At 39.6% G+C, this 11,896-nt stretch overlaps 2 pseudogenes; both read left to right on the plus strand.

Annotated features, from left to right (window-relative positions):
- Positions 1 to 5,137: 5,137 nt before the first annotated feature.
- Positions 5,138 to 5,804, plus strand: LOC131821922 (translationally-controlled tumor protein-like; annotated as a pseudogene).
- Positions 5,805 to 6,737: 933 nt separating this feature from the next.
- Positions 6,738 to 8,874, plus strand: LOC131820904 (heterogeneous nuclear ribonucleoprotein A3-like; annotated as a pseudogene).
- Positions 8,875 to 11,896: the final 3,022 nt, after the last annotated feature.

Below are 11,896 nucleotides of genomic sequence, written 5' to 3' on the forward strand. Positions count from 1 at the left end.
GGCTTTGATGAAAGGAGAACCCTCTTCTACTATTGGTGGGAATGCAAGTTGGTACAGCGACTTTGGAAAACAATATGGACGTTTCTCAAAAAGTTAAAAATAGAGCTACCTTATGATTTAACAATTGCCCTACTGGGTATTTACCCCAAAATGATTATGTAGTGAAAAGAAGAGCTATATGCACCACAACGTTCATAGCAGCAATGTCCACAATAGCCAAACTATGGAAGGAGACAAGATGCCCTTCAACAGATGAATAGATAAAGATGTGGTCGATAGATATAATGGAATATTACTCAGCCATCAGAAAGGATGAATACCAAACATTTGCTTTGACATAGATGGAACTGGAGGGGATTATGCTAAGTGAAATAAGTCAGAGAAAGACAATTTTATATTGTTTCACTCATACATGGAACATAAGAAATAGTGCAGAGGATCATAGGGGAATAAAGGGAAAAATGAAGGGGGATTCAGAGGGATAGACAAACCATGACAGTCTATGGACCCCAGGAAACAAACTGAGGGTTTCGGAGGGGTGGGGTGGGGGGATGGGTGAACCTGGTGATGGGTATTAAGGAGGACATGTATTGCATGGAGCACTGGGTGTTACACGCAAACAAAGAATCATGGAACACTACATCAAGAAAACTAATGATGTACTGTATGGTGACTAACATAATAAAAAATTATAATTAAAAAAATTTGGTGGTCTATAAATTTGCCATCATCCTGTAAAAACAGGCTATACTAAACTGAAATAAATTAGAAACTGAATTAGTTGGTGTATAAGTTAGGTTTCTTCAGAGAAATATATAGACATAGACATAGATACATAGATCTTTCTTTCTTTCTTTCTTTCTTTCTTTCTGAGAGAGATTTCAAACAATTTCCTCATATGGTTGCAGGAGCTAGAAGGTTCTAAATCTGCAGGGCATGCTGACAAGCTGTAAATCCCACAAAGAAATGAATGTCTTAAGTTGGAAAGCCAACTGGAGACAGCATTTCTTCCTCAAGGTGGTCTTTTCTCTTAAGACCTTAAACTGATTGGATGAGGCCCACGTACATTAGGGAGAATAATCTACTTTACTCAAAGTCTAGTTATTTAAATGTCAACCTCATCTAAAAAATACCTTCAGCAGCATCTTCATTAGTATTTGGTTAAACAGTTAGACACCGTAGCCTAGCCAAATTGACACAAAAATAAACCATTGCTTTTGGGATTTGGAATGCTTGTGTAACTCATATCCTAAATTAATGGCTTAAGCAAGTTAGCGTTCTTTTTTTTTAAGATTTTATTTACTTATCTATTTGAGAGAGAGTGAGAGAACACTCATGAGTAGGGGTAAGGATGGAGGGAAAGTGAGAAGCAGATTCCGCACTGAACAGGGAGCCCAACTCAGGGCTGGATCCCAGGACCCCAAGATCATGACCTGAGCTGAAGTCAGATGCTTAATGGACTGAGCCATCCAGGTGTTCCAAGAAAGTCAGCTTTCAAGTCAGCAGTCAAAAGTAGCAGTCCAGAGTTGGTATAGTGACTCAACAATCATTAAGTGTTCAAACCCATTCCAGTTTGTTGCTCCATTATCCTCAACACATAGCTTCTGCCTCATGTCCCAAAATGACTGACTTAGCCTCAACTGTCACATTCTCATTCAAGTTTGCAGGAAAAGGGGAGGAGGAAGAGTGTCTACTTCCTTTTAAAGACACTTCCTGGGGGCATCTGGGTGGCTCAGTGGGTTGAGCCTCTGCCTTCAGCTCAGGTCGTGATCTCAGGGTCCTGGGATCGAGTCCCACATCAGGCTCTCTGCTCAGCAGGGAGCCTTCTTCCCTCTCTCTCTCTCTGCCAGGAAGTGCCAGACACTTCCTGGGAGTTTCCCATATCTTAAACACACGATCCAGAATTTAGTTATCTAGCCACACTTAGTTACAATGGAGGCTGAGAACTATTGTCTTTATCTTGGTGTCTATTGACCTGGCTAAAACTCTGGGAATCTGAACTTGGGGATTCAGAGAAGAAAGAATGGATAGATATTGGAAAGAGGTATACCATGTACAGTTTACTACACTTAATAACTGAAGGGATGCTCTTTCTTCCATGGTGTACACCATAAAAGATTCAGAGCTACTCATCTGTGAATGCAAATTACTGAATGACACATAAAAATATGCTTAGTCTATACATAGTTGAAAACACTACAGATCCAGGGGTACTAATCCCTGTACAGTCTATAGTTAATTTAAAATTCTTGATTTTTAATGTACTGAACATGAAGGTAAGTGATGGCTACGTGAAAGTAGGCATTCTGTATATAGCTGGGTGCACTGCACAACTTAAGGGGGGCATTCACATTCTGTTCTGTTCCACAGATTTTTCTGCACTTCATCTTAGCCAAAAGGCTGAGAAGCAATCCAGAGATCTTTCTGGACTCTTTATATCTTCACTGTGGAGGTAAAAATGGCCCCATAACAGAAGACTTATTCCATCTTCAGTTGTGAATACTTCACACCCAGAAGTTGCCATTCAAATCAAAATCTATGCCAGGTTTATTTCTTGATTCCTGACATGCTCAAAATAGAGGTAAATACTGATAATTACAGTGCACAACTCAGTTGGTGTCATTTATGTTGTGTATACCATGAAACTTTCTGGTCTCCTCCTGTGGTTAATGTGTAGTTAGTGACAGTCTCGTAAAAGTAAATGTGAACATACTCCACACTTTAAGGGATTCTATTAATATTATAATCTATCTCATGAATCTTTCTAGATCTATCATATATTCAGTGTGGAAGTTTGTGTTGGCCACATGAAATTAGATGTGTATTTTAAATGTATGTATTTTAAGTACACTGCAAAACAGAAGTGGTGATCCCAGTCTATGCCATGGATCTTTCTAATCTCTTCATATGCTCAGTGTGGGGATAGATAATGGTCGCATGACAATAAATGTATCCTTGTACATTTGGGTACACTATACAACTGAAGAAGTACTAGTCAAAGTCCCTGGTTATTTATGGCCTTGTCATATGTTAAGGTGGGGGTAAGTGATGGCCATATCAATTTATACTTATTTCACTTACACTTGGATATACTGTGCTATTCAAGGACTGAGAGCCACATTCCAGTCTTTGCCATGAATCTTAGAAAGATTCTTTATATGGCCAGTATGGAGGTTAATGATGGCCTTATAAAATTAGATTTACTGCATATAAAGTTGAGTGTACTACACAGTTTAAAGGCCGCCAATCCCATGAAGAATTCTGGACCCATATCCTTGTGGGGGTAAATGCCACATTCAAGTAAATATATTCTGTGTAAATTTTGGTGCACTAAAAAATTTAAGGATGTCAATCACATACTAGTTTGTGACACAGATCTTTCTGGGCTCCTCATATGCTCAGTGAGGAAGTAAGTGATTTCTACGGTAAAGAAGGGTTATTCAAAATGGAAATCTAAACCACAAAGAGACAGCATCTCATACCTGACTATTATCAAAAGGATGAAAAAACAAGTATAGACAATGATGTGGGAAAAAGGGACTCCTTGTACACAGTTGGTTGAAATATAAGTTGGTACAACCACTATGGAAAACAGTATGGAGTTTCCCCAGAAAATTAAAAATAGAACTACCACAGGGTCCAGCAATTATACTTCTAGGTATTTGTCTGAAAACAAAACAAAACAGGGGTGCCTCGGTGGCAATTTATTAAGGATACAACTCTTGATTTCTGCTCAGGTCGTGATCTCAGAGTTGTGAGATCATGCCCCATATCAGGCTCTGTGTTCAGTGTGGAGTCTGCTTAAGACTCTCTCTCCCTCTCCTTCTGTCTCTTCCCCCTAAAATAAATAAATAAATCTTTTTTAAAAAGTGCTAATTTAGGGGCACCTGGTTGGCTCAGAGGGTTAAGCCTCTGCCTTCAGCTAAGGTCATGGTCCAAGGGTCCTGGGATCAAGTCCCGCATCAGGCTCTCTGCTCAGCAGGGAGCATGTTCTCCCCCTCTCTCTGTCTGCTGCTCTGCCTAGTTGTGATCTCTGTTAAATAAATGAATAAAATATTTTTTTTAAAAGTGCTAATTTAGAGGCCCCTGGATGGCTCAGTTAAGCATCTGCCTCTGGCTCAGGGTCCTGGAATAGAGCCCTGTGTCTGGCTCACTCTGCTTCTCCCTCTGCCCCTGCCACTGCTCCTGCTCCCTCTCTCTCTCACAAAAATAAATAAAATCATTTTTTGAAAAAGCACCTGGGTGGCTCAGTGGGTTAAACCTCTGCCTTCAGCTCAGGTCATGATCTCAAGGTCCTGGGATCGAGCCCCACATTGGGCTCTCTGCTCAGTGGGGAGCCTGTTCTCCCCACCACCACCTGCCTCTCTGTCTACTTGTGATCTCTCTCTCTGGCAAATAAATAAAATCTTTTAAAAATCAAAAAAAATAAAAAATCACTAATTTGAAAAGATAGATGTACCTTCATGTTCACTGTAACATTATTTACAATAGCCAAGACATGGAAACAACCTAAATGTCCATCACTGGATGACACAGATAAAGAAAATGTGGTATCAGGAAAACGTATCTTCAACAAATGGTGTTGGGAAAACTGGAGAGCAACATGCAAAAGAATGAAACTGAACCACTTTCTTATACCATACACAAAATAAACTCAAGATGGATTAAAGACCTAAATGTGTGACCTGAAACTATAAAAATCCTAGAAGGGAACACAGACAGTAATTTCTCTGACATTGGCTATAGCAACTTTTTTCTAGATAGGTCCCCTGAGGCAAGGAAAACAAAAGCAAAAGCAAAAGCAAAATCCCAAAAATAACCAGCAAACAACTGAATGGGAGAAGATATTTGCAAATGACATATCAAATAAGAGTTTAGTATTCAAAATATATAATGAACTTGTAAAACTGAGCACCCATTTATTCATTTCTATGGTCTCATGAGTTAGATACTAGTCATATCCCATTTTTTTCCTTTTTTTTTTCATATCCCATTTTTAAGAATGAGGAAACTGAGCTTTCTTTTCACCCTCCGCAACCTCTTGCAAGCACTGCTCTGGCTGCACCACGTCTGCTCAGAGTTCCCGACTCTGCTAAGCTAGCACCATCACCCTTTATCTCCAACCACCATCGTGATCATCTCCTGGGACCTCATCCGCTAGGATGAGATGTTGTCCACCATCTACAAGATCTGGGAGATGACACAGGGGCTGTGCCTGGAGGTGGAGGGGAGGATGGTCAGGAGGACAGAGGGCAACACTGATGACTTGCTCATTGGTGGAAACGTCTCCACATGAGGCCCCGAGAGTGAAGGTACAGAAAACCCAGTCACCGCTGGTGGTGATACTGTCCTGAACCATCACTTACGGAAACCAGCTGCACCAAAGAAGCCTACAAGAAGCACATCAAAGATTACATCAAATAAGTCAAAGGCAAACTTGAAGAACAGCAGCCAGAAAGAGTAAAACCTTTTATGACAGGGGCTGCAGAACACATCAAGCACATCCTTGCTAACTGCAAAAACTACCAGTTCTTTCCTGATGAAAACATGGACCGAGAGGGCATGGTTGCTCTGTGGGACTATTCTGAGGATAGCAGGACCCCACACAGGATTTTCTTTAAGGATGGTGTGGAAATGGAAAAATGTTAATGAATTTGGCTATGACTTTGGATGTATCACCTGTTGTCATCGCTGACTGCTGCTCTTCATCCACATGACACCAGGACTTAGACAAATGGAACTGATGTCATCTTGATCTCTTCATTTATTTTGACCTTGATTTATCTCAAGTGGAGTGATTTATAAAAAAAGAAAGAAAGAAAGAAAGAAAGAAAGAAAGAAAGAAAGAAAGAAAAGAAAGATTAAAAAATAAACTTGTCAGGGGGCACCTGGGTGGCTCAGTGGGTTAAAGCCTCTGCCTTCGACTCAGGTCATGATCCAAGGGTCCTGGGATCAAGCCCCGCATTGGGCTCTCAGCTCAGCAGGGAGCCTGCTTCCTCCTCTCTCTCTGCCTGCCTCTCTGCCTACTTGTGATCTCTCTCTGTCAAATAAATAAATAAAATCTTGAAAAAAAAAACCTTGTCAGGGTATCTTCAAATAAAATGCATTTAAGCTAAAAGCATGGGCGGGGGGATGGCGCCTAGATGGCTCAGTCAGTTGAGTGACTAACTCTTGATTTGAGGTCAGGTCATGACATTGAGGTTGTGGGGTCAAGCCTTACATAGTACTCCACACTCAGTGGGGAGTCTGTTGGAGAATCTCTGTCTCTCCCTCCCTCTCCTTCCACCTCCTTTCTCTCTCTCTCTCTCTCTCTCTCTCTCTCTTAAATGGGTAAATAAGTCTTCAGGGAAAAAATAAACTGAACAAATGAGGAAACTGAAACACTTACACAGCTGTTAAGTAATAAAGCCAAGATTTTAATTTAGGTCAATCTGAAACCATAGCTCAAAGTACGCAATCTTGTAAATACCTCTTTAAAGTATGCTGTCATTCTATTAATGGTTTTTTGAGCAGAGAAATTTAGCTGCTTCATAAATACTACATTTTGGAAAAATGGAAAGCTCATTGATGGAAAATGTGAAGCAGGAGATCTCCAACTGTCATGTGTATAAAGTGCCATATTAATTAATGTGCTCCAGTGGCTGAGATTTCATTCTATTCAAAGGAGATTAAATTTAAATTTAAAAAATTATGATGGTAGCTTTCCCTTGGATCTTTGCCTAGTAAAACAGTCAAGTATGATGAAAGCGAAAAGGGTTTATACAACCTTCTCAGAGGAAGCTCAGTTCACTTTGGGGAAAGTGAGTTACTGCAGAGATAAGAAGAATGTATCTAAAGGAAGCTATTGTGGCTGTGTCTTCTTCCTGCTGGACCTGAGCCTTCCACGTAGATCCTGAGACCGTATCTCAAGACCTTTTTAAAAGCACCATTATATGAATTAATGAATACATCATTAAAAAGTGAAATTAAATTCAGATCCTTCGGAAAAGAAAATGAATACTCGAGGAGAGTGATTCTATAGCTACATTGGCCAACACAATTAAGTTCTAGCTTATAGATCATTCCAGTTAGTCTGTCAGTGCAATATTGAACTGCTAACAAATTAGGGAGAGATGGTCTTCACACACAAGCTTCTGTTTATAAACATCAGATGTTTCTGGAACCACAGTTTTTGCCGGGGAGGTTTAATTTTGCCTTGGAGTTTAAAAAGATTGGAGTAGTTGGGCTCTCAGTCCCATATTGAACTTGAGTTCAAAGAGGTGAGCCCAGTCTCAAAATGGTGGTAGAGCCACTGCCCAGTCGCCCTGGCCCAACTCCAGCCATCACTGCTGCCACCAGGGTGAGGAAGGCCATGATCCAAAGGAACCAGAGCAGTTGAAAAAACTGTTTATTGGTGGTTTGAGCTTTGAAAATACAGATGGTAGTTTAAGAGAACATTTTGAAAAACGAGGTACACTTACAGATTGTGTGGTGATGAGAGACCCCCAAACAAAACGTTCTAAGGGTTTTGGTTTTGTGACTTACTCTTGTGTTGAAAAGGTGGATGCAGCAATCAACCACACAAGGTTGATGGGCGTGCAGTGGAACCAAAGAGAGTTGTTTCTAGCAAGGATTCTGTAAAGCCCGGTGCTCATCTAACAGTGAAGAAAATTTTTGTTGGTAGTATTAAAGAAGATGTAGAAGAATATAATTTGAGAGACTACTTTGAAAAGTATGACAAGATTGAAACCATAAATGTTATGGAAGACAGACAGAGTGGAAAAAAGAGAGGAGTTGCTTTTGTAACTTTTGATACATCATCATGATACAGTTGATAAAATAGTTGTTCAGAAATACCACACTATTAAAATGGCATAATTATGAAGTGAAAAAGGTGCTTTCTCAACAAGAATTGTAGTATGCTGGATCACAAAGAGGTTGTGGAGGTGGATCTGGCAACTTCATGGGTTGTGAAGAAAACTTTGGAGGTGGTGGTAACTTTGGCCATGGTGGAAAACTTTGGTGGAAGAGGAGGCTATGGCGGTGGAGATGGTGGCAGCAGAGGTAGTTATGGAGGAGGTGCTGGTGGATAAAATGGATTTGGAGGTAATAGTGGCAACTATGGTGGTGGTCCTGGTTATAGTAGTAGAGGAGGCTATTGTGGTAGTGGACCAGGATATGGAAACCAAGGATGTGGATATGGAGGTGGTGGTGGAGGATATGGTGGTTACAATAAAGGAGGAAATTTTGGAGGTGGTAACTATGGTGGTGGTGGGAACTATAATGATTTTGGAAATTATAGTGGACAACAGCAATTCAATTACGGACCTGTGAAGGGGGGCAGTTTTGGTGGAAGAAGCCCGGGCAGTCCCTATGGTGGTGGTTATGGATCTGGTGGTGGAAGTGGTGCATATGGTAGCAGAAGGTTCTAAAAATTTTTCATAAGAAAAGGTTTACAGTTCTTAGCAGGAGAGAGAGCGAGGAGTTGTCAGGAAAGCTTCAGGTTACTTTAAGACAGTCATCCCAAATGCATTAGAGGAACTGTAAATATCTGCCACAAAAGGAACGATGATCCATAGTCAGAAAAGTTACTGCAGCTTAAACAGGAAACTCTTCTTGTTCAGGGCTATCATAACCACAGTTTGCAAAAAGTGCAGCTACTGTTTAATGCAATGTAGTGTCAATTAGATGTACATTCCTGAGGTCTTTTATCTGTTGTAGCTTTGTCTTTTTCTTTTTCTTTTCATTACATCAGGTATATTGCCTTGTAAATTGTGGTAGTGGTACCAGCAATAAAAAACCAAGGAATTTTTAACTTTTCAAAAAAGAAAAGATTGGAGTAGTTGGAATATATTCTCAAAGTTGAACTATTCTTGAGCTTATGTAACAACCAGTAACAAGTATACTTATCTTAAAAGTTGAATTTCTGTGATGAGCAATTCCATGAATATTGAATGCCTTTTAAGCTATACGATACCACCCTTGACTTCCTCAAGATGTTAAAAATGGTGCTACCCTACACCCTAGCAATTGCATTGCTGGGTATTTACCCCAAAGATACAGATGTAGTGAAAAGAAGAAATACATGTACCCCCAATGTTCACAGCAGCAATGTCCACAATAGCCAAACTGTGGAAGGAGGTGAGATGCCCTTCAACAGATGAATGGATAAGGAAGATGTGGTCCACATATACAATGGAACATCACTCAGCCATCAGAAAGGATGAGTACTCACCATTTGCTTTGACATGGATAGACTGGAGGGGATTGTGCTAAGTGAAATAAGTCAAGCAGAGAAAGACAATTATCATGTGGTTTCACTTATAAGTGGAACATAAGGAATAACACGGAGGAGAACAGGCAAAGGGAGGGAAAACTGAAGGGGGAAAAATCACAGAAGGAGATGAACCATGAGAGACTATGGACCCCGGCAAACAATCTGAGGGTTTCAGAGGGGAGATGGGGTGCGAGGATAGGGTAGCCAGGTGGTGGATATTGAGGGCACATGTTGGGATGAGCACTGGGTGTTATATGCAACTAACGAACCGTGGAACATTACACCAAAAACTAATGATGTACTGTATGGTGACTAATATGACTTTAAAAAAAGAAATGTAAATAATACCAACAGAAGAGAAGCTATTTCTACTTTCCTTAGATATTTATTTTTCAAATAGAAGTGTTAACAACACCATCAAAGTCTAACTTCCTCAAACCTGAAGATGTCTCCTGAGCCTTGGATTTTTATTTCCATTTATTCTGTTCCTGAGTCTCTGCTGTGACTTAGTATGGAAACATACACCTTGATTGATTTGCAGACTAAAAGAGACCATTTTTGACATGATTCCTTTAGAGTTTATGTTAATCCATCATTTGGATTTCTGTTTCTAGCCGAGATGGAGTAACAGGGTCTGGATTTACAGGAACAAAGTTATGAAACAACAGTTTTCAAAACATTGGTCATTAAGCAATGAAGGACAATAATCACCAAAAACAGGAAACGTAATAGTTAAGCCCTGTGATTGCCATAGAAAATTGAATCCAGTAATATATAAGAAGGATAATAAATCATGATCAAGTTAGGTTCACCCAGGAATACAAGGCTGGTTTAATATTAAAAAGAATCATTTGGGGCGCCTGGGTGGCTCAGTGGGTTAAGCTGCTGCCTTCGGCTCAGGTCATGATCTCAGGGTCCTGGGATCGAGTCCCGCATCGGGCTCTCTGCTCAGCAGGGAGCCTGCTTCCTCCTCTCTCTCTCTGCCTGCCTCTCTGCCTACTTGTAATCTCTCTCTGTCAAATAAATAAATAAATAAAATCTTTTAAAAAAAAGTAATCAGTTAAGGGACAACTGGGTGGCTCAATAGGTTAAGCATTTCATGTCAGCTTAGGTCATGAACCCAGGGTCCTGGGATTGAGCCCCACATCTGGTTACCTGCTTAGCAGGGAATCTGCTTCTCCCTGTCCCTCAGCCCCTCCACCCACTCTTGCCACATGCTTTCTCTCTCTCAAATAAATAAAATCTTTTTTTAAAAAAGTAATCAGTAAAGACTCTCAACAAACTAGGAATAGAAAGGAGCATTCATAACCTCATAAAAGGCATCTATGAAAAAATGCAACTAACCTTATACATAATGGTGAAAGACTGAATGCTTTCTCTCTAACATCAGAAACAAGGCAAGAATATTTCCCCTTACCAATTCTGCTCAAAATTATACTGGACATTGTAGCCAGTGCAAGAAGGTAAGAGAAGCAAAAGGCATCCACATTGGAAGGGAAGAATAAAACTGTCTTTATTCACAAATAATATACTTTCCTATGTAAAAAAATCTTCTGAAATAACATAAAAGGTACTTTAATAAGTGAGTTCAGTAAGTTGTAGAGTATAAGAACAGTACGGAAAATAATTACATTTCTATATAGTAGCAATGAAAAATTGGAAACTGAAGTTATAAAAATATCTTTTACAGGGGCACAAGAAATATAAAATAACTATGAAAGAATCTGACAAAAGACGTGTGATACTTGCAGACTGAAAATGTAACAAACACTGCTTAGAGAAATTAAATATGACCTAAATAAAAGTAGAAATAATACCACATTCCTGGCTTAGAAGACTTAGTATTATAAAGACATCAATTCAAAGCAACCCAGTTAAAATCCGAGCATTATAATTTGTGAAACTTAACAAGAGAATTCTAAAATTTATATTAAAATACAAGTAACCAGGACACCTGGGTGGTTCAATTGGTTAAGCTTCTGCCTTCAGCTCAGGTCATGATCCTGGGTCCTGGGATCGAGTCCCACATCAGGCTCTCTGCTCACTAGAGAGTCTTCTCCCTCTCCTCTGCCTCTCTCCACCACTTGTGCTCCGTCTCTCTCTCTCTCTCTCTCTCTCTCTCTCTCGCTTACTCTCTTTCTCAAAAAAAATAAAATACAAATAACCTAGAATACTCAAAACAACTTGCAAAAAGAGGAGAAAAGTTGGAGACCTTTATCACTTGAATTCAGGACTTGTAAAGTTGCAGTTGGTATTGGTATAAAGATTCATAAACATATCAATTGATGAAGATAGGAAATCCGTAAATAGACCCCCATACCTACTTAGATGATTTTTTACTTCTAAGTTGATTTTTTACATAGGTGCCATGGCAATACAGCACAGCAAGATTAGTTTATTCAACAAATTTTGTTAGAACAGTTGGATATCGTTATGCAAAAAAGCAAACATTATACCTCATGCCATGTACTAAAAATTAGCTAGAAATGGATCAGGAACAAAAGTGCAAAACCTATACTATAAAACTTCTAGAAAAACATGAAATAAAATACCTGTGACATTAGGTGTTGTTTTCTTAGATATGACCCAAACTATGATACATTAAAGAAATGATAAGTTGGACTTCAATTAAATTAAGAA

Source organism: Mustela lutreola, chromosome X, assembly GCF_030435805.1.
Source record: "Mustela lutreola isolate mMusLut2 chromosome X, mMusLut2.pri, whole genome shotgun sequence".
In the NCBI taxonomy this organism is placed as follows: Eukaryota; Metazoa; Chordata; class Mammalia; order Carnivora; family Mustelidae; genus Mustela; species Mustela lutreola.